This window comes from Piliocolobus tephrosceles, chromosome 5 (assembly GCF_002776525.5).
Source record: "Piliocolobus tephrosceles isolate RC106 chromosome 5, ASM277652v3, whole genome shotgun sequence".
NCBI classification, from domain to species: Eukaryota; Metazoa; Chordata; class Mammalia; order Primates; family Cercopithecidae; genus Piliocolobus; species Piliocolobus tephrosceles.
The window spans coordinates 21,557,671-21,577,881 of NC_045438.1; the positions used below are offsets into that span (position 1 = coordinate 21,557,671).

General features: G+C 37.3%; 1 protein-coding gene across 6 annotated transcripts in view; it reads left to right on the top strand.

Annotated features, from left to right (window-relative positions):
* The window catches only part of PKIB (cAMP-dependent protein kinase inhibitor beta), a 136,366-nt gene that overhangs the window by 75,888 nt on the left and 40,267 nt on the right, over positions 1-20,211 (top strand). For 5 of the 6 annotated variants that reach the window (XM_023230640.2, XM_023230644.2, XM_023230642.3 and 2 more), the window contains one exon: positions 11,596-11,662. The exons of the other annotated variant lie outside the window; for it this stretch is intronic. The gene's annotated coding sequence lies outside the window, so the exon portion shown is untranslated. The remainder of the gene's footprint in view (positions 1-11,595; positions 11,663-20,211) is intronic. 6 annotated transcript variants of the gene reach the window in all.

Genomic DNA, 20,211 nt, shown 5'->3' on the forward strand with positions numbered 1-20,211 from the left:
TTGTTTACCTTATCCCGATTGTATTATTTCGTCTTCATTTCCTTTGCCTTGAAAAACTTCATGGAAATTGGACTCTGGTGATTCTATTACATCTCGTTTATTTTCAGTGTATTGAAACTTCTGGGCATGGGTAATATACCCACAGATCATGAGATGACACCTAAAAGCACTAGAAGCACAAGCTATTCTAGAATACTTGGTCCATTTCAAACCATTTTAATGTATTCTTTAATCTAAGATCTATTAGTCTCATCCTGGTTTTGCTTATCTTAGGAATTGGCTACACATTTAGAGATGTTTTAATTTAAAAAAGATGAATCTGAGAAAATGTAACCTGAAAGAAGAGTCTGTTAAATTACTATGTTTCCTGGATTAACATAGTTTATACCTGTGCCCTCCAGGAGCTGCTAAGAGTCTACCATCATCCCCAGGTGGATGTACCAAAATGGCTGCCACAAGAAAGTACCACAAACTGGGTGGCTTAAAACAAAGGAAATTTATTTGCTCATAGTTCTGGAGGACACAAGCCTAAACTCAAAGTGTTTCCAGGGCCATGCTCCCTCTGAAGCCTAGAGGGAAGGATCCTTCTTGTCTCTTTCAGTTCTGGTAGCTCCAGGTATCCCTCAGCTGGTAGATGTGTCCCGCCTCTCTCTTCACAGGACATTCTCCGTGTGTCCGTCCTTACATTGCCTTCCCTCTTTTTATAAGGACACCAGTCATATTGGATCAAGGGCCTACCCTACTCCAGTGTGACCTCATCTTAACTTGGTTACATTTGCCAAGACCTTATTTCCAAAGAAGATCACATTCACATGTATGGGGGTTAGGACTTTCATATATTTTCGGGGGAAACAATGGGACCCAGAACACCATATTTGTATTTGTTTTAGGGCTGAAGTATGATTTTTTCAGACCAGTGCCTCAGAGAAATGTGGAGGTGAGTGGAATCATTCTACTGAAAATTAGTATTTTAGCATTTAGAACATATGTTCTTTGTCCCACTTCCTTCAAAAGCTTATTTACATATTCATGAGGATGTGGATATTCTCATATTGAAGGTCTCTACAAGATGATGTTATATCAACTAGTGCAGTATGATATGACAATAGTAATACTGCAGTGTGGTGAAAGTACCAACAACTGACAAAATCCACAGACTAGCTGCAACAATCAGAGATTGATTGATGTTTGAAGCCCAGCTTTCAGCAGCAGATGCTTCATTGAGAATTGGTTTCAGTGACTCAGCACTGCCGCTGCCATTTTTCTCTGAGCCAGACAAATCCTGACATGAGCAAGGTACTGTTATAGGAAGTATAAATTCAGCTAGTTATGACTGTCATTGGCCTAAATATGAGACTTGTGGTCATTCTCAGATTAAAGGAAGGAGATAATTTTGATACTAAATGTAAATATTAAATTTATGTATGTATGTATTTATTTATTTATTTTAGAATGCAGTTTTTCTCTGTCACCCAGGCTGGAGTGCAGTGATGTGCAATCATAGCTCACTGTAAACTCAAACTCCTGGGCTCAGGCAATCCTTCTGCTTCATCCTCCCAAGTAGCTGGGACTACAGGTACATGCCACCATGTCCAGCTAATTTTTCTATTTTTTCTAGAGGTAAAGTCTCACTGTGTTGCCCAGGATAGTCTTGAACTCCTGGTCTCAAGCAATCCTCCTAACTCGGCCTCCCAAAGTGCTGGGATTATGGATATGAGCCAGTGTTCCTCGTCTGACATTAGATATATTTCCATCAACTTTTTGGTGTTGTTGTTTATTTTCATTTTGTTTATAGCCTTCTTGCCTTTAAATTTAATTTAATGTAATGCCTTAAAATGAAGCATATCTAAATAATTCATCTTCTAAAGGCAAATATATAATATATAATTGTAACGTTTAGAATTTAGTATGCCTAGTTAACACCGCTTTAGGGAAAAATAAACCTTTGTAAAAAGCATATTAGTGTATTTTAAAATTCAAATTTAGTGACATCAACAGTGTTTACATTTAGCTATTAATCTTCCTTGCAGCCATGAAATATATAGTCTGTACAGCCTAATACAGTGAACGTCTATCAATGCTTCTCCAGTTCTAGAAAGATCATGAATTAGAAAAATTAAGCTTTTTTTTGTTCTTGTTGATCCATATACCTGGGTTAAAAATTTTTCAAAATGACAGCAATGACAAAAAGAAATAAGGTTAGGCTGCATTGCTTAGTAAACATAAGTAGGAAAACCAGAAATGAACATTTCAACCTTTGTCTCTTTATTGTTGAGCAAAATATGAAATCTTAATTTGGCCAGTTTCCTTTTGAGAGATTGTTCTTACAGATAATGCCTAGGAATCACTCTTCAAAGGGCCCTTTAAAATGAATTTATTGCAAAATTTTATCTCAAATTATTTTCTTAGTCTAAAATTCAAAACTATCTGCATCTTATTTAGATAAAAGCATCTAAATCTGCAGCATGTTAAATAGTTATCAAAGAAATATTCCTCTGAATAAGATCCTTCTAATGCATTCCTCTGCTGTGTGTACTTTTTCTTGGGTATAGGAGAATGAAAGAGCTGTGACAATGTTAGGACAAAGTAGACTCAGGAGAGAGACCTTCAGTCCAATAAATAATGAGATCAAAATGACACAGGAATTCACACAGAGTTAGTTTTGAAAGGAAACAGATGTCAGGGAAAGGAAAAAAGAAAGTTGGTTGTAAAGTCAGTTTTTAATGAAAAAAATAGTTAAAATGCATTTTAAATTTTCATAGATATTTTCTGGTCCTATGCATATAATTGGTTATTTAGAGGTCATTTGGTTTTAGATGAAGCTGAGTTTATCCTCCATGCCCTAACCTGACACCTCAATAAAGGAATGGCCTGTGACCTTGTGCTAGTCATTCAGCCTTCTAAAGCACAGTTTTTCCTTTGGTACAAAGAATAGTCATAATAGCAACTTCTGTTTATTAAACACTTACTAAGTGTTAGGAATTACATTAAGTACTTTTCAGACATTGTCTCATTTAATCTTCACAACATCCTGTGAGGTGGAAGTTTTATTTGCACAGTACAAATAAAGAAATGTGAGCTGAGTTTGCCCAAGTCATATAGCTATTATGTTCTAGAGCCAGTATGTCTCCAAAGCTCGCGTGCGTAGCATTATACTGTCTTTAATGTTAGTCTTTGCCAGCCTTAGCCTTCCATGACCAAACATTTATGACCATCTAACTTCCCGTGCCCAGTGCACACACCATTGACGCCGCCTCTCAGCCAGATTCAAGCAGGTTGACCTTGCAAAAGCCCTTTAATTTCCAACAGGTTACCTATGCAGAAGAAGAAACTAAAGTTCAAAGGGCTTATTGCTTTGTAAGGGGTCATTTAGCTAACCAAAATCACATCCATTTAATAGCAGTATCTTGACTGACTCAAAAGGGCACAAAATTATAATATTTACTTCAAAAACATTTTTTAAAACTGGGGATATGTGCTAGCTTTTTTTTTTTTTTTTTTTTTTTTTGTACTTCTCTTCCACCTTTCCCCTCTGTATCTCTAGGAGTCTATCAAATCACTTTCTGGTGGATACACAATATGACAACACATTTATTAGTAGTCTTGAGCTGCCCTCATGGGCGCATTTGTGTGTGCTTTTTGAAACAGACCAGACTCCTTTGAGCAGCTGACTGATCTTATCAACGTAGGGATGGAATATCTGGTGTTAAACTACAATGCTAAGAGGGCAACTTACAGAAACCATTTTGAAAAAATATGGGATGTATCAAAAGTGACCTTTAAAGTAGAATTCGTCAACTTTACTTTCAGACAAAGTCTGAAAAGTATATTTCTTTTTGTTGCTCCTTGTGAATCGACTTAGTCAACCACTACTATTAGTATTAAGTCAGTATGGCAGACAGACCTGGATTCATGACTTGACCTTGCTTGGCACTGGCTCGATTATAACCTCAAGCTTCCTTAGGCATCCAATGGTACTAATTTTTTTTTTTTTTTTTCTGACGGTTTTTGAAAGGATTCAGTGAGAATGTTTAAAGCATTTGGAAAATCGTGGGCACTCCACAATTGTTTGCTCCCTTTCCTCCCAGTGAGTTGGTATGCTTATTTTTATATTTAACATAGTTTCATTGGCTTTATTTTGTGAGCACAAATGTTTATAGATGCCAGATAGAAATATGCATCTATGTATGTAACAATACTGGGGTTAGACTTAACTTTTTTTCAATTTATTTTATAATTAACATCAAAATTAACTGTGATGCCTAACAATTTCTCTTTAACCTCAGATATACCTATTAAAATGTTGTAAGTTGGCTGGGCGTGGTGGCTCTTGCCTGTAATCCCAACACTTTGGGAGGCCGAGGGGAAAGAAACTATTTTTCTTATTTTGAGTTGGTGTAAGAGAAGAGTGTGTATATGTTAAGTGGGAGCAGGGTAGAGGGTGGGGGTTGCATTTCATGACACAGCGTTCGACATGCAAAATTGCCATTGTTTCACTCGTATCTGTCTGTATATATTTTCAGGTGTGGCCTGTGTGGTTCTAGAATTTCTGGCATTTAAATACCAGTTTCTTTGTGTACAGCAACCTTTGTTCAGGTATTCTGCAACCATATGTAAAGGAACGGTCATTTTAGAGCAGATTTTCACACCCTGATCTACTTGGAGAAAGGAAAAGTATTGTCTGGTCATTAAGTAAAAAAATGACAGGGTTTAGAATCCCAAAATGCATGCCAGTATTAAGAATTTAAAGGAATACTGTATATAGGATTCAAGGATAACACTAAAAACAGCAATGAAAACTGTCTTCCAAACAATTGGAAAGACCGTGGATAACGCAGTCACTATGTGAAGAGAAAAAGGAGATTACTAACATATTTCTTTTCAAAGGAAGAGAGAGGGATATCAATTTCTCATACAAAGTGAATTAGTATGATTGATTTTTATGAAAATGTGCTGGTAAAGAAAACTGGAATCTTTCCTGATGTCCCTTAAGCAGCTATACTACACATTCTGCAGACTAAAACTAGAGAGAAAAGAATCTTCAAAGACAAAGCTAAAATGGCGTGTTTTGTCAATATAAAGTGGACAATGGAATACAAAACAGAAATCTTTGGTCTGACTTCTCCCTGAAAAATATCCTCCTGGTTGGATAAACCAGGTCAGGTGGGGAAGAAGGACTGTTGGAGGGCCTAGTGTAATGTTGCCTGAATGTTCTGGAATGCTAATGACCTTCCAGGAATATTAACACATCTCACAAGTGATACAGATTCCCAAACTCTTTCTTCTTCTATGTAACAGTTGGCTTCTATGTTGCCAACTTTATTAACTTCAAAGCTTAATGTGCAATTTAAATCACTGTATCTTCCAATGAAACAATAAAAATTGAGGAGGAGGATTTGTTTCAGTTTGCCATTTCTACTTACAGAAATCAGCCCCTGGCTGGGTGCATTGGCTCACTCCTGTTATTCCAAAACTTTGGCAGACCAAGGTGGGAGGATGGCTTAAGGCCAAGAGTTTGAGACCAGCCTGTAAAATATAGTGAGACTCCATCCCTATTTAAAATACAAAACAAAACAAACGCAATCAGCCTCTTAGAAAGAATGTGTGAGTAGCAAGGCACTTATGCTTCATTTTCCCATCATTCCTGTCACCTCTTTTCTTCCTCTATTGTGAGAATTTACAAAGGACAGAATGACATAGGTACCTGTTGGGTGTTTTTTTCTCTCTTGGAATTCTGGAAATTTAAACAAAAGAATTATTGAGATCTGGCTTGTTCAGAACCATAATTAATGCCTTTCTATTTCAAGAAATGATTGCTTTAGTTTTTCATGGGAGATTTAAATGGATTTAAGACATTTAGCCCACATTAGATTCCCTTTAAATTTGTTTGTCAGCTTGAATCAAGGCTAATTCTGTTATTCCATGATTTTAATCATTAGCTCTTTCCTGTAAAGGATAATAACATTTTTTTTTTGAACTTTTGCTGATTACTGCTGCTCTCTCCTGCCTTCTGTGAGAATACCCTATCATTCAGCTTCTGGCATTCTCTGATCTATCTTAGTCTTAGATTCTATTAATTTTCACATTTTTCTTCTGTATATACTATACAAATTTGCTGACATTTCTGTTTTCAAATTTTCCCTTTTGTCTGACTTCCAGGCCTATACTTTCAGCTCCTGCCTTGGCTATTTTCCACCATCTGAATTCCACTTGTCTCCCTCTCACCTGTTATTTTGTTGGTGGTTCCACTATTGTCCTAGTTCCCTGGGCATAAAAACTTGGAATTGTTTGAGTTCATCATTCTCCCTCATTCAGTGTAGCTTATCTCCACATTCCATGGATTTTTCCATTTTGTAAATGCTTTTTATGTCCATATATATTAGTTTTAGACATCAGTTTGGCAGTTATTGCAAAATCCAAAAATAACAGTGGATGAATCTCAATGTAAGTTTAGTTCTATCTCATGTGCAATCTAGGCAGGTGCTACAGGGCTGGTATAGTGGCTTAACCAGGTTAGGGATGCAGGCCCCTTCTATAGTTGCTTTGTCATCTCCAAAGTATTGTGTTTGTCCACCTCATCGAGCATGACTCACAACCACAGATGCAGTCCAGTTTTCAGAAAGGGCAAAAGAGGAAGGAGAGATCACATTCCCTTCTCTTTCAGTATGTAACCTGAAAGTGGAATGTATCACTTCTGCACCTAGCCATAGTTAATGAAGAAATTCAATTGCATGACCTAGCAGCATGGAAGGCTTGGTAATACTATCTGTGGCTGTGTACCCAGCTAAACTTTCTATTTCTATAGAAAGGGGCAGAGGAGCAAATGGAAACCAGTCAGCAGTATTCGCCACACTCGTCTTCTTCCAGTTTTATAGTCTTCACCCTTTAGTGGGTCCTTATAGACCATTGCCAAGGCTATTTCCAAAACTTTTGCTAGATTTGCTATTTGCTCACTACCAATCCACCCATCACCCGTTCTTTCTATAAGGAATCATGTGTTTTTGGTAGTGGTGGTGGTGATTGTTGTTGTTAAACCTCATCAAACCTTTGCTCAGTGGCCCACAGCATGAAGTCTCTGTTTCAATGTTGTTTGTAATCTGGTCCTAGTATACCTGTTTCCAGCCATCTCTCAACTTTTATCATTTCATTAATTTATTCATTTAGTATATGTATGTTGGGTACTTGCTATGTGTCAGGCAGAGTCATTCATTCTCCTAAGTTAGTTCATTTGAGTTGGTGGACAGAAAATATCCTCATGAATGCACATCCTTTTTAATGTCACCATTTCTGTGATGATTGTGTTCACCATTGTAATGCTTGAGAGGTTAAATGCATCCTCTTAAGAGCAGACTTTTAAAAGTAGGTCTTACAGTTGAAGTGGTTAATTTGCTTCACATAGTCAGATGATGTTCACTGGACACATTTTAGCTTTCAGGTTTTTATGTATTTTAGAACTATGTCTTGCTTTTAAAAACAAAACAAAAATTTAAAAGAATACTTATTGAAGGGGCCGGGTGTGGTGGCTCATGCCTGTAATCCCAGCACTTTGGGAGGCCAAGGTGGGTGGATCTCGAGGTCAGGAGATCGAGACCATTCTGGCCAACATGGTGAAACCCTGTCTCTACTAAAAATAAAAAAATTAGCCGGGCGAGGTGGCAGGCGCCTGTAATCCCAGCTACTCAGGAGGCTGAGGCAGGAGAATGGCTTGAACCCGGGAGGCGGAGGTTGCAGTGAGCCAAGATCGCGCCATTGCACCCCAGCCTGATGACACAGCAAGGCTCTCTCTCAAAAAAAAAAAAAAAAAAAAGAATACTTATTAAAGTAGCTATAACTAGATTTAGTAGCTCATTGACATTGTAAAATAGTTCAGATGAAAGCATAGGTTAGGTCTTATCTCATGTGTTACAGTTGTCTAGTTGCTTATTTGTTCCCAAGCAACTTAACCTGATCCCCAATCTTACAGACTGAAGCATAAAAGCCTTTACCGGAACATGCCTTTAACTGGACTTTGTCCTCCAAACTACATTTCCTTCTCCCTCTACAGTCCTTGGTGTTTTGAGACAGAAATTTGCATAATGTAACTAACCTGACATGGTTTTTATATTTACATTTCATTTTCCTGAGAAGTCACTGAACCAGGTGAAATACATGAGGCTGAGTTATACAAGTTCAGGGTTAAAGCTGTATTTAAAATTTTGATATTTTGATCATCATAGATCTTTGCATAAATTTTTATTTTTAAAATGTATGGCATTTACATGTTATTCATCTTGATTTCTGAGCTTTTGGGCACCCCCTGAAATTTTGTGCTTGAGACCCCAAAGATTCTTCTCCTTTATGCATATTATTTGCATGTTACCATGGCTAGCTGCTTGAGTAATTAAAACTCAAGTTAGAAAATATATATTTGGAAGAAAAAATAAGTATTTATTATTTTACCAAACCCTAGTACCAAAAATTACCTTAAATCCTGTTAGTTAATTGTTTAAGTATTTATATTTACAACTGAGGTCAGTTTGGAACATGCAGAGAAACGAGTCCCTGCAAGCAAGTACTGATTGTCCATCAAAAAGGAGAATGGACAAGCACTAGGATTAATCTTTTTAGCTACGGTATTATATCTTTCTTGAAATGGCTGCTCTTGTTCCATCTCCAGCTTGGTAGCCTCATCTCTAAAGTGGCAGTGTAGACATGTCGTTTTCCCTGAGAAGGAGGAGAAGAGTAGGGAGGGGGAGTGAGTACAGCATGAGACCCTGAAGCCCAATGTACCCAGAGCAGTACTGCTTGTATCTATCTTGAATGTAGGCCTTCTGCTAAGGGGTTCATTTAAAAATAAAATATTCCTCAGCTAAAAACAGTAGTTTGAAAATGACTAAATGATATTCAAGATCTCTGCTAATTCTGAATGTGCATGTGTTTCTACTGTGATAAATTTGTGCTGATTCACCCATACTTTGATCTGCTCCCTTTGTAAAGGGTATCAATACACCTTGATGAGTCCACTGGCTTTTTTGGCTGTTGGTATGTCTTAGCTTCTATGTATATCACCAGGTTTTCTCTTGATTTAGTTGTAGTTTAAGGAGAAAGAATGCAGAAAGAATCAGACCTTGCGTGGTAGAAACATCATGCAAATTCTGCATCGTATGTTGAGGATCATGAAAAGCATATTAGAACATCTAATTATATCTATTTATATTTCATTGTAATGTCTGTTATTGTATTTAACATATATAATAATATAAGCAAATAAGTTATATTAGACTATTAGTAAAGTAATATTTATAATTCATAGTATAAATATTCATATATGGGAGATAAGTACACACAAAAATTATTTTTGTATTTGTTAGGGGCATGCTACCTTTCTTAAAACCTTTCCAATAATTACTGCACTTTTGTTAGTAAAATGTTTGATAATTGATATTTTAAAGGATGAGTAGAGACTTTCATAGTCTCTTAACCTTTAGTATTTTTGTGTTAAGCAGATCTTCATTAAATCTGAATTTTTATGGACATTAGTAATAAAAAATATGGATGAAATATTTTCAAAGTCCACCACATAGGTACATTTGCATGTAAAATAAACTAGAAAGAAGTGAAGAGGGAAAAACATAACTATTTCACTCATTTTTTAATTTTGGTTGTATTGCAATAGACAGGGATAAGTGGATTTCTGTAAAATAAAAAAAATGTAATCATGGGAGGGTTATAAAATTATAGGGATATTTTAAACATGCATTTTAAAAATGCAAATAGCAATGTTTAGTTTTATCTAAAAGACTTTAAACCAGATTCCTATTTATAGTTTCTACTAGATCTTTGCCAAGGGCTGTGTCCAAATGGTTGAAAATATTAAGACTACAAAATTTTGTTTTCTTAATCATGTCTTTTAGAGGTACATATTTACATTACATTATATACATTTTGAAGTTTACAAATTTTCATCTTTTTACTACTTCCTGTATCATCATTTCTTCATTTATTTCTCACTTCCTCTTCTCAGTTCCTTATATTTGGTCTGGACATATAGGACTCATTGAAGGAAAAAGTCCCAGACAAAGAGTGAGAGGAAGAGCAAATAGCATTTGAGAAACTGAGTATGGGAACAAGGTTAAAATGATGTCTGCTTTTAATTTTAAAATTCTTCCAAGGTGATAAAATATGCATTCAGGCAGCTCCAAGTCTGAAAAACACCTAATGCACCTTGACATTCAACAGATATTTATTGCACTCCTCCTACCATCTGTGAAACACTGTGCTGGGGACAAGACAAATGAGTCACAGTCCATGCCCTCAAAAGGTTTAAAAAAATATGTTTGCAGCAGGAAGGCAGATACTAGACCGAAATGTGTAATGCCTGTGATAAGTACAAAGACAGATATATATCAGGGTGTTTTCGAGCACGTAGGAAGGAACCTGCCTAGACTGAGGAAGGCATAGAAGGCTCTGGAAAGGATTGCCCAAGTTGACCCAGAATAGATGAAGAAGGTATACTAGCAAGGGGATGGGGAAGAGACTGAGGGCAAAGAAACTCAGCCATAGGAGTGACAGAAACAAAGCACAGGATTCTCCTGGTGGTGTGTGATTATGGAGCTTTAGGATTGGTGCAGGTTCGGCATGGGTGAAAAGGAAGGAAAAGTAGGGTGGGGCTCGTTCTTGGAGGGCACCATGTACCATGTGAAGGGATTTGGACTTGATATTATAGGTTATAGGCAGACTAATAAGGGTTAATTATAGAATAATCATGACTATATTTGCTTTGAAATAATTCTGACACCTGTGTAAATAATGGATTTGCAGGAAGCAAGAATGCATACAAGAAAATCATTAGGATGTTGTTGCCACAGTCCAGGAAGAGTGAATGGTAGGCTGAACTAAGGCACTAAGAGTGTGGTGAAGGGAATTTGCAAAGTGCCTTATTGCTGTGAGTGGCTAATGTGTGTACCAATGGTTCATACTCCCATTATTTTTCACCCTTCTTATGCCAGATGCTAAGTCCTGAAATATAAGGCCCATTCTGTGAATAGGAATTATATATAGGTAGTTTACTTTGATTTCCAAGAGCAATATGGTTCGATTCCTTTGACATGATCCTTATGTGGGTACTGGGAATATTGGTACAATGCCTTAGAACACTTATGAAGGGTGCAGAAGATTCTCTACAATTACATTCTCAAAGTTTGATGTGTTTCTACAAACTTCCAAAGGTGGTATCATGTCAAATATTGTCCTACAATCATTTTTATGTGGCTACAAATGTTTCCTGTAATGATCAGTTGTTTTTACATGACGATTTCTCAACTTGACAATGATCCCTAACAGCATCAATGCAGCAATCATCCACTGGATTTTGTAGCTGATAATCCTGGGAACTAGTAACTGTTATTTGAAATAAGGTCCTTTTGACTTTTAATAGAAAATTTTATGATTGAATTGAATTAGAGGTTTGGCTTTTCCCAAGAAAGTCGGGCAAGTCATGATGCTAACCAGTTTTAACTAAATATTTTAAAAAGTCAAAAGTAATTAAAATTTGATTAATTAACTGAATTGCCACCTTTTCTGGCTTTTCATCTTTTTTTTTTTTTTAATTTGCAGGAAAGAAAGTGTATCAGAATTTTTTAAAACTGTCTCAGAAATAACAACATATTTTAATCAGAGATTTGTAAGTATCCTTTTCTTTATTTAGGAAATTATATATTGATTTTGTAAAAGAAATGACTCCTACCATAAAACACTTGACAGGAAATGGATATTTAGTCTGAAGTGTCATGTAAAATTTGAATGAGAGTAATGCATATGCGAAATTTTACCACTCCTCAAACAACAAAATAAATAAACCAAAGCCTCAATTAGAAAACCTTCACCAAGTCTATGTACAGCTCATAAATATTTGGTTTATTCTTTGGACATTTCTCTTTGATGATATCTTTTTCATTACCATTTTTCCTTTTGTGAAAATACATGTGTGTCCACATATTTTAGAGAGTTTGTCACATCATGAGAAGGAAGAGAAAAAGTTAGGTCCACAGGAAAGGGAAGAAATAGTATTCTGTTAAAGTTAATATAGCTTTTCTATGATGATTTTTGGTGAAATTTTTAAAAAAAATCAAAGCTAGGTCTCATAATACTAAGGTCCATACAGTTTCATCATAGTTATGAAAGACCTATTATTGTCCTATAACCAAAACTGATCAACTCAAGAATGAGGAATCTAGGAGACTTTTTCTGTTTTAATTTACCAGAGTTCAAGACAAGCACAGATTTTCACAAATATTTTATTAAATAAATTTAGAAGAACCAGTAAGTGAAAAAAAAGTTTTATTCCCTGAAAAAAAAAATCATGTCTAATGAAGTTTTATTATAGCACTAAAGCAAATCACCAGCATATTGAATTTAAGAACACAGAGTTGATAGTGTAAAGCACACTATTTATATTATTATTACATTGTAATATATAATGAAATAATTATACAATTCATCATAATGTATGTAGTATCAGTGGGAGCCCTGAGCTTGTTTTCCTGCAACTAGATGGTCCCATCTTAGGTGATGGGAAACAATGACAGATCATCAGGCATTAGATTCTGATAAGGAGTATATAACCTAGATCCCTCGCATGCAGAGTTCACAATAGGGCTTATGCTCCTATGAGAATCTAATGCCACCACTGGTCTGACAGGAGGCAGAGCTCAAGTGGTAATATGAGTGATGTGGTGTGGCTGGAAATACAGATGAAGCTTTGCTTGCTCACCTGTCACTCACCTCCTGCTGTGTGGCCCATTTCCTAACAGGCCATGGATTGGTACCCAGCCCATGGCCCAAGTGTAAAGAAGATCAGTAAAGCAAAGTTATGCAACTAAGGTCTGGAGGTGAGTGGGCTCCTCACTAGCTGTGTGAGACCTTGGACAGCATAATTCTGGGCTTCTCAACTATAAATATTTGTGTTTGAGGGTTGTTGACTAAAATGATGACTACCTTAGATCATTTTATGATTCCAGGATATCACTGAAACATTGCTGCTTAGTAGTTAACAGTCACTTTATCTTGGTTGATCTATTATTATATGACGTTAACATTTGTGTAGTAGTTAATAAAACTGACCAACAGGAAGTGAAATATATTTCTATCTTGCTTCATTGGATAAGACCTCAGCAATTGTTTAATGAAAAGGTGTATTAAATGTTTAATTACACATTTTGCAGCAATATAGGCTGTTTCATAGCTGTGTGGCATTAATTGTCAGTTTCATTGCATACATTTATTAATCTTGTGATGCCAAGTAAGTTGCCTGAACTTCCTAACACTTCAGTTTGTCAGTAAAATGAGGGTAACAATTCTGATATCACAGGATTGTCTTGGAGCTTAAAGGAAATGAAAAATACAATATAAATATTCACGATGACATTAACCTATACTATAACCGTGATTGCCTATCTTTACTACATTGTTTTATAGATCCTGAGGTTTTGTCCTTGTAAAGATTTCATTTGTAAGTGTATATATGCTAAGTTATGGATGATATTGGTATTTATAAAGTCACTGGAAGAATTACTATAATGCAGATCGTTGGCCACACTTCCAGCTATTAACAAGTATCTTTCATAATTCTTATGAAAGTAATTCATAAGCTAATCTTTGAGAAATACAAATTTTTCCTTTAAAAATGATCCCCAAATCAAAATTGAAGGGGAACTTTGTAAAAAAAAGTACACATTTCTAGGGCTCTATCTTGGAGATCCTGATTTAGCAGCACGTCCGAAGCAAGGCCTAGGAACTTGTTTTTTTTAAAAAACTGCCTAGTTGATTATAATACTTTGAAAACTCCTGCTTTACAGCCTCACTACATCACTATCTTTTGGCTGAAGAAGGTTTTGCCTGTGCTGCTTACCATATATGGATGAGGGGATGTAGTCAGGCTTGTGTGCTTCTGCTAGTGCAGATCAAGTAAAGAATGAAAAGGATGAGTTTGGGTGTCTGCAGTGCATACATTGAGATTGACTGTTTTCTCAACCTTGGCTATGTAGCTGCTTTAAGGAAATCATATGTCAAGCCTATAAATTGCAGATTTCCTGAACCAGAAAAGGCTGTTGGAGATCATCTAGTTCAAACCCCTTATTTTGCGAAAGAGGGAATTAAACTCAGAGATTTGCCCAAGGCCCCAGGAGAAGACCAGGACTAACAGTTGAATTCTTGCCCCAAGCTTGGTTTCATTTCTATCACAATTGAATGACCTGTAATACTTGTGAAATCAGCTTTCCTTCCTTCCTTCCTTCCTTCCTTCCTTCCTTCCTTCCTTCCTTCCTTCCTTCCTTCCTTCCTTCCTCCCTCCCTCCCTCCCTCCCTCCCTCCCTCCCTTTGAAATGGAGTCTCGCTCTGTCGCCCAGGCTGGAGTGCAGTGGCCTCATTTGGCTCACTGCAAGCTCCGCCTCCCACGTTCAAGCCATTCTCCTGCCTCAGCATCCCAAGTGACTGGGACTATAGGCGCCCGCCACCACGCCTGGCTAATTTTTTGTAGAGATGGGGTTTCACCGTGTTAGCCAGGGTGGTCTCAATTTCCTGACCTCGTGATCCGCCCACCTCGGCCTCTCAAAGTGCTGGGATTACAGGCGTGAGTGAAACCAGCTTTTCTAGCTCTGACTTCGGGCTTCCAGAGCAGGCATAGAAAGCGCTCTTAAGTGTCCAGCTTTGTGAGAGTAAGAGCGTCTTCCTTCCCAACTCCAGTTCTCTGTCCTGAGTGAAAAAAGGCAGGAGGGCCACTGAGGGATTGCTGGTACTCACCTGGAGTATCTATTCTTATAGTTGCACCATTTTCTTTATTGCCTTCTTGGTCTTTATGTTAGTCAGAGCCAGGCCTTATCTTAAACTCTGTATCTCCAGAAGGCAGAGCCATCATCTTAGTTTCTTCCCCGCCCCCCGCCTTTTTTTTTAATACTTGCATCCTTTTTTTTTTTTTTTTTTGTGGCATGTCTTTACTTGCCCTAATCTGGACATTTTTTCAGCTCTAGAGTGCAATTAAGTTCAACAAATACTCAGTGCTTCTCTGTCCCAAGAGCAGTCCTGGGTACCAGAGATGTAAAATGAATCCAATATAGTCCTAGTTTCAAAAGCATTAACAACGTCATGAGAAAGGAGATAAGTCTGAAAACTGTTGCAGGAATGTTTGCAAGTGCCACAAGAGCACTGAAGCTATGACTTCCACTTACTAGGAGAGTCAAAGAAGGCTTTGGAGAGGAAGTGATACTGGTCTGTTTTAGGTGCAAAACCATAACCCACAATATAAATGTACAACATTTTGAAACCACATGAAAATAATGTATCTAAGTCTTAATGAAGACAGCAAATGCAATGCAGATAAATAAGGCTGGTGTCAGCATGATGGAGGAAGAGGGACACTGCAACACATGGCAGGAGGCCTGTGTCTTCTGACACAACCGCCTCCAACCTGTGTGACTCTGGGTGATCCAGTCAGACTCCTGTGGCTACAGGCAATCCTACATACTTGGGATACCATCAAGTGAAAAAAAAAAAAAGTACATCCCAAACAAGGTATTATCTGTGCCAAAACTTCAGTTTTCAGTAGTTGTTGCCCAAGTGAAGAGAAGCCTTGGATGAAGAGCATTCCAGCCAGGAGGAAGCACAAACGTGCAGTGGCCTGTGTTTGGAGGTGAAAGGGAGTGTGTCTGACAGTTACAAGTCCTGAATGGAGGGTAGTTTCTTTCAAGTGCTGGACCAGAGGGGAGCAGAGGAGCAACAAGAGAGAAGCCTGGGAAGTAAGCAGAGTGTATTTCGTGAAGTGTGTTACAGGTCATATTAAGAAATTGTGTGAGCTTTTCCTGATGTAATGGGACGACTGAAGAACTGAGATGGTAAGATTTGCTTGGCTGGTGTCAAGAATGGATGAGAGGGCAGCAAAACTGGGGCTGAAACTCAGTGAAGAGGATCATCTAAGCTAGAGAGGCTGGTGTTGTTGGGTAGTGAAAGAGGATGAGAAAAGCAGTCCATCCACAGATTTAAGACCTATTTAGAGACTAGAGTTTATATGACTTGATCATGGAGGGTGAGGGAAAAGCACGTCTCCTGGGTTTCTGGGGCATGTACAGTGGCGTTCACTTGCAGGAAAATCCAGTAGGAGGAACAGGATTCACAAGAAAGATGGTATTTCTAAGCCAAGGTGATGAGATCAGCTGATTTGTCCTGGGGCTCTTCAATATTAACTGGCCTTCCACATGCTGAGAGAATCACGTACATCATCACACCTCATCATCTCAGTTGTGAGAGGTATTCTTTTGTGAACTCCAAAGAGGTGGAAGCTGAGGCTTCAAGAGCTGAAGTGCCTTGTACAAGGTCCCTTAGATAATAGGTAGAGGAGCCAAAAGTTCAGAACGGATTCTAAACCAAACCACATGTACCTTCTATTATATCGCTCTGCTTTCTTTTTTCCTTTGACACATATAATTCTGTAAAAATAGGTCAATTGTGGAACACAAATAACTTGGGACTTTATGGATTGTTAAATAGAACACATAAACTCTACTTTCTATAGAAGGTTTGCTGAAAAATCAATTCGCAAAGGCTCGTTAATTGGAGAAAAGGCATACAAATTTATTTAACATGAATACACAGGAGCCTTCAGAATGAAGACCCCAAAATACAGGGGCAATTTTCCATTTTTACGCTTAGGTTCAAAAAAGTATGGACTCCCATACAGAAATATGATTAGACAAAACTGGTATGATCTCATGCTAATAGTCTGACTGGGGAAATCCAGCAAGGTCTGTCAGTCTAGATTCTTCTGGGCTGCTCTGAGCATGCATTCTTTCCTTCTGGATTTGGGGCAGGACCCTCTCTGAAATGGAGGGGTTCTTCAGACCTATGGTTGAATGAGTTAGACAATTTGTTTATGGCCAGTTTTTACACAGAAAGGGAGAGGGAAGATTAGAGTCATATTTTTAGGTTTTAGGTCTGGCTTTGGAAAAACAGGGATTCTGATTTCTGCGATCTGCCTTGGGGAAGAGGGATTCTAGTTTTTATGGCAAGCCTCAGGGGAGAATGGGACTGCCAGACAGGAAGGCAGGCTAAGATCAAAGAAAAACTTCTGCTTCTGAGGCTGCTTCTGAAGTTTTCACTTTGAGGTATTGCTTTCTGAACTCCAACATGTCTGAGTTACCACCATCCCTCACTTGAAATACTGCAATTGCTCCTCACTCATCTCTTGAACCTACTTTTCTTCTTTTCCAATCTATTCCGTTTGCTGTAGCCAAAATGAACTTTTTAAAATTCACTTTTGATTGTCATACTATCACTTAAAATCCTTCAATGACCTCCTGTCATTATTAGGATAGAAAAGATTCTTAATATGTCTAAATGCTGTGGCCCCTACTAACTGACCCACTTCATCTTGTCTTTCCCTCATCCCTTTGCTCTGGCCACACTGACCTTCCTTCAGTTCCTAAAATGTGCTCGTCTCTCCTGCACGAAATACTCTTTTCCTGCTTCAATACCAGTTAACTACATTTCTTCCTTTATATCTCAGTTCATACTATCAATGAGCCAAGTCCTGATACACTCACATAAAACCTTGTAATTTTTTTAAATCTAAGAATTACCACATTTTGGAATTATATATGGATTTGTGTTAATAGTTATTATAATTTTTTTCTCATCCATTGGAGTCCATTAAAACAATTATAAAACTGTTTGGACAGGCATATAATTGACACTCAACAGATATTTTTCAAATGAATTAATACACTCATAAGTGAATAAAAATGACTTTGGATTAGCTAATTTGTATTTGATCATTTGGTAAATTACTTTTTAGAATTCAGAAAAAGAACATTTCTTTTACACCTATAAAATAAACTGAGTTTTGCTCATATACAATATTGTTTTATAATACTCCAATGATATAATATTTCCCCTGGTATTATATTGTAATTGCATTTCTCCTTCTGAAGTCAATTTTCTTTTGCTCAATAAATGAAGATGATTCAAACAGCAGAGGGATAATTACCTAATTGACATTTTTTGGATTAACTAATTAAGAAAAAACAATTAAAACTTGGAAATGGCAACTATAAAGATCTATATATCACCATTCAGTGTACCAAGGAAAGAGAAAAGTATGTCATAATTTACTTTAAATGTCACGACTTTATTGCACTTGCTAATTAAATGATGCTTTTCCATCCCAGTCACATTGAAAATGATTTAGAATTTTCAGGAGTGATATTTAATTGTTCCCTCAAGAATGATTTTCTACCATGTGACTATGCACCATGTGACTAATGAGGCTTGGATATGGCTTAGGAAAGGATGCACTAATGTGTCAGCCTACAGCTCTCAAGTGGCGATGTGCTATCAGTGCCCAATATTCGCTCCTGAACTCAGGACTGAACAACTGATTGAACTGTGGGATGGAGTCTAGCGTGAGAAATTTCTACATCCTATTTTCTAGATATATTGCTGAGGCCCTCCGGGATTGTCTTCTGCATGTAGACAATCATAGTTATTTAGCCTTTCAATATCTATGAACCACCTGAGAGAAATAGATTAGAAGAGCACTAATTGTTTTTTGTTTTTTGTTTTTTTTTAGCTCAAATAGTCTATAATTCTAAATGGAAGAAGTGGGGAGTTAAAGATAGGTGGAGGAAGGCTTATGAGTTAGAGAGTAAAATTATACTTGTTATAGGAAACGGTTGTGTCAGGGGGCTGGCCAGTAGGGTCATGATTTATGATACAATTCAGTGTTTGCCAACATGGGGGTCCTGGTCTCCTAGGATTCTATAGAATTATTAGAGGAGTCCACAAAGCCATGTATCTGTGTCTAAATAAATACTGTCACATTAATGCTACCATTATCTAAATGTACATGATTATTTTTATAAAGAATAATTTATTTAAAGTGTTTAATTCACAAAAATGCTTTTTTGTCTGTTACATATATTCTGAATCAGCAGATTATCTAAAAACTGTAGGTTTTTTAAACTTGAGGGGTTATTTTGCCATAAAACCTCAATAAACATAGTTGTAACTTTTATACTGCAGGATGTACCATATTTTTTAATATTACCCATACAGTGTTTCTGACAATCCTCAGATTCTGTGAATCTATCCTGGGTGCTGCCCATCACATCTCGTCTGCTGCTCTGGTCTCTCTGCTCTCTTCCAAAGAGAGACTTCTGCTGTCTTCCAAAGCTTCTTGAGCCTGCTACAGTTTTCTCTCATCTACATCCTCCTGGGATTGTTCTCAGCAATTTTACTTTATTGTCCAAAGCAGAGACATCACTAGGATGATTGTGGTTCATGGTAAACTTTACCAAAGCCTTGAGGATAACATGAGAGAATTATAGTGCAGAAATGGGAAACCTGGAACTGGCTATGCAACATCATTACTAGAGTTCATTAGTTGGGCCCATTCACAGGGGTCCTCAGTTGATTGGCTCTTTTCTTACTTTGTAACCTGTTTCAAGTGTCTGCTCATCTCCCACAGGCAAGGTTGACTTAATTATGTCCTGCCTCCCTGGAATTGAGTCAGTAATTCTCTCCGCACATAAATAAATCAGTACACATTACGATTATTAAAATTTGGCAATTGTGGAATTCAAAGCCTGTATTGGGCTGTTATTACATTGATATAAATACCTGAGAATGGATCATTTATTTTTAAAAAAGAGATTTAATTGGCTCACGGTTCTACAGACTATACAGGAAGCATGGTGCTGGCATCTGCTTGGCTTCTAAAGAGGCCTCAGGAAGCTTCAATCATGGTAGAAGGCAAAGGAGGAACAGTCATGTCACATGGCAAAAAGAGAAGCAAGTGAGAGAGAGTTGAGGGGGTAGGTGCCACACTCCTAAATGATCAGATCTTGAGGGAACTCACTATTAGGAAGAGAGAACCAAGCCATAAGGAATTCACCCCCCATGATCCAAACACCTTCCACCAGGCCCTGCCTCTAGCATTGAGGATTCAACATGAGATTTCGGTGGGGACAAATATCCAAATTATGTCAGAACTCAATGAGTACAACTTTGAAATCACATCAATAAGGAACTTTTATCATTCAGAATATTATTGTTCCAAGGTAGAATTCTCATTTAACCAAGTCTCCTCTACCCCAACAATCTACTCCCAAGCAAGATGGTTTTACCAATGTAGTAAATAAGTTTCTTCATAAAGCCTTAAAAGAACACAGACTGACTTCTAAGTAA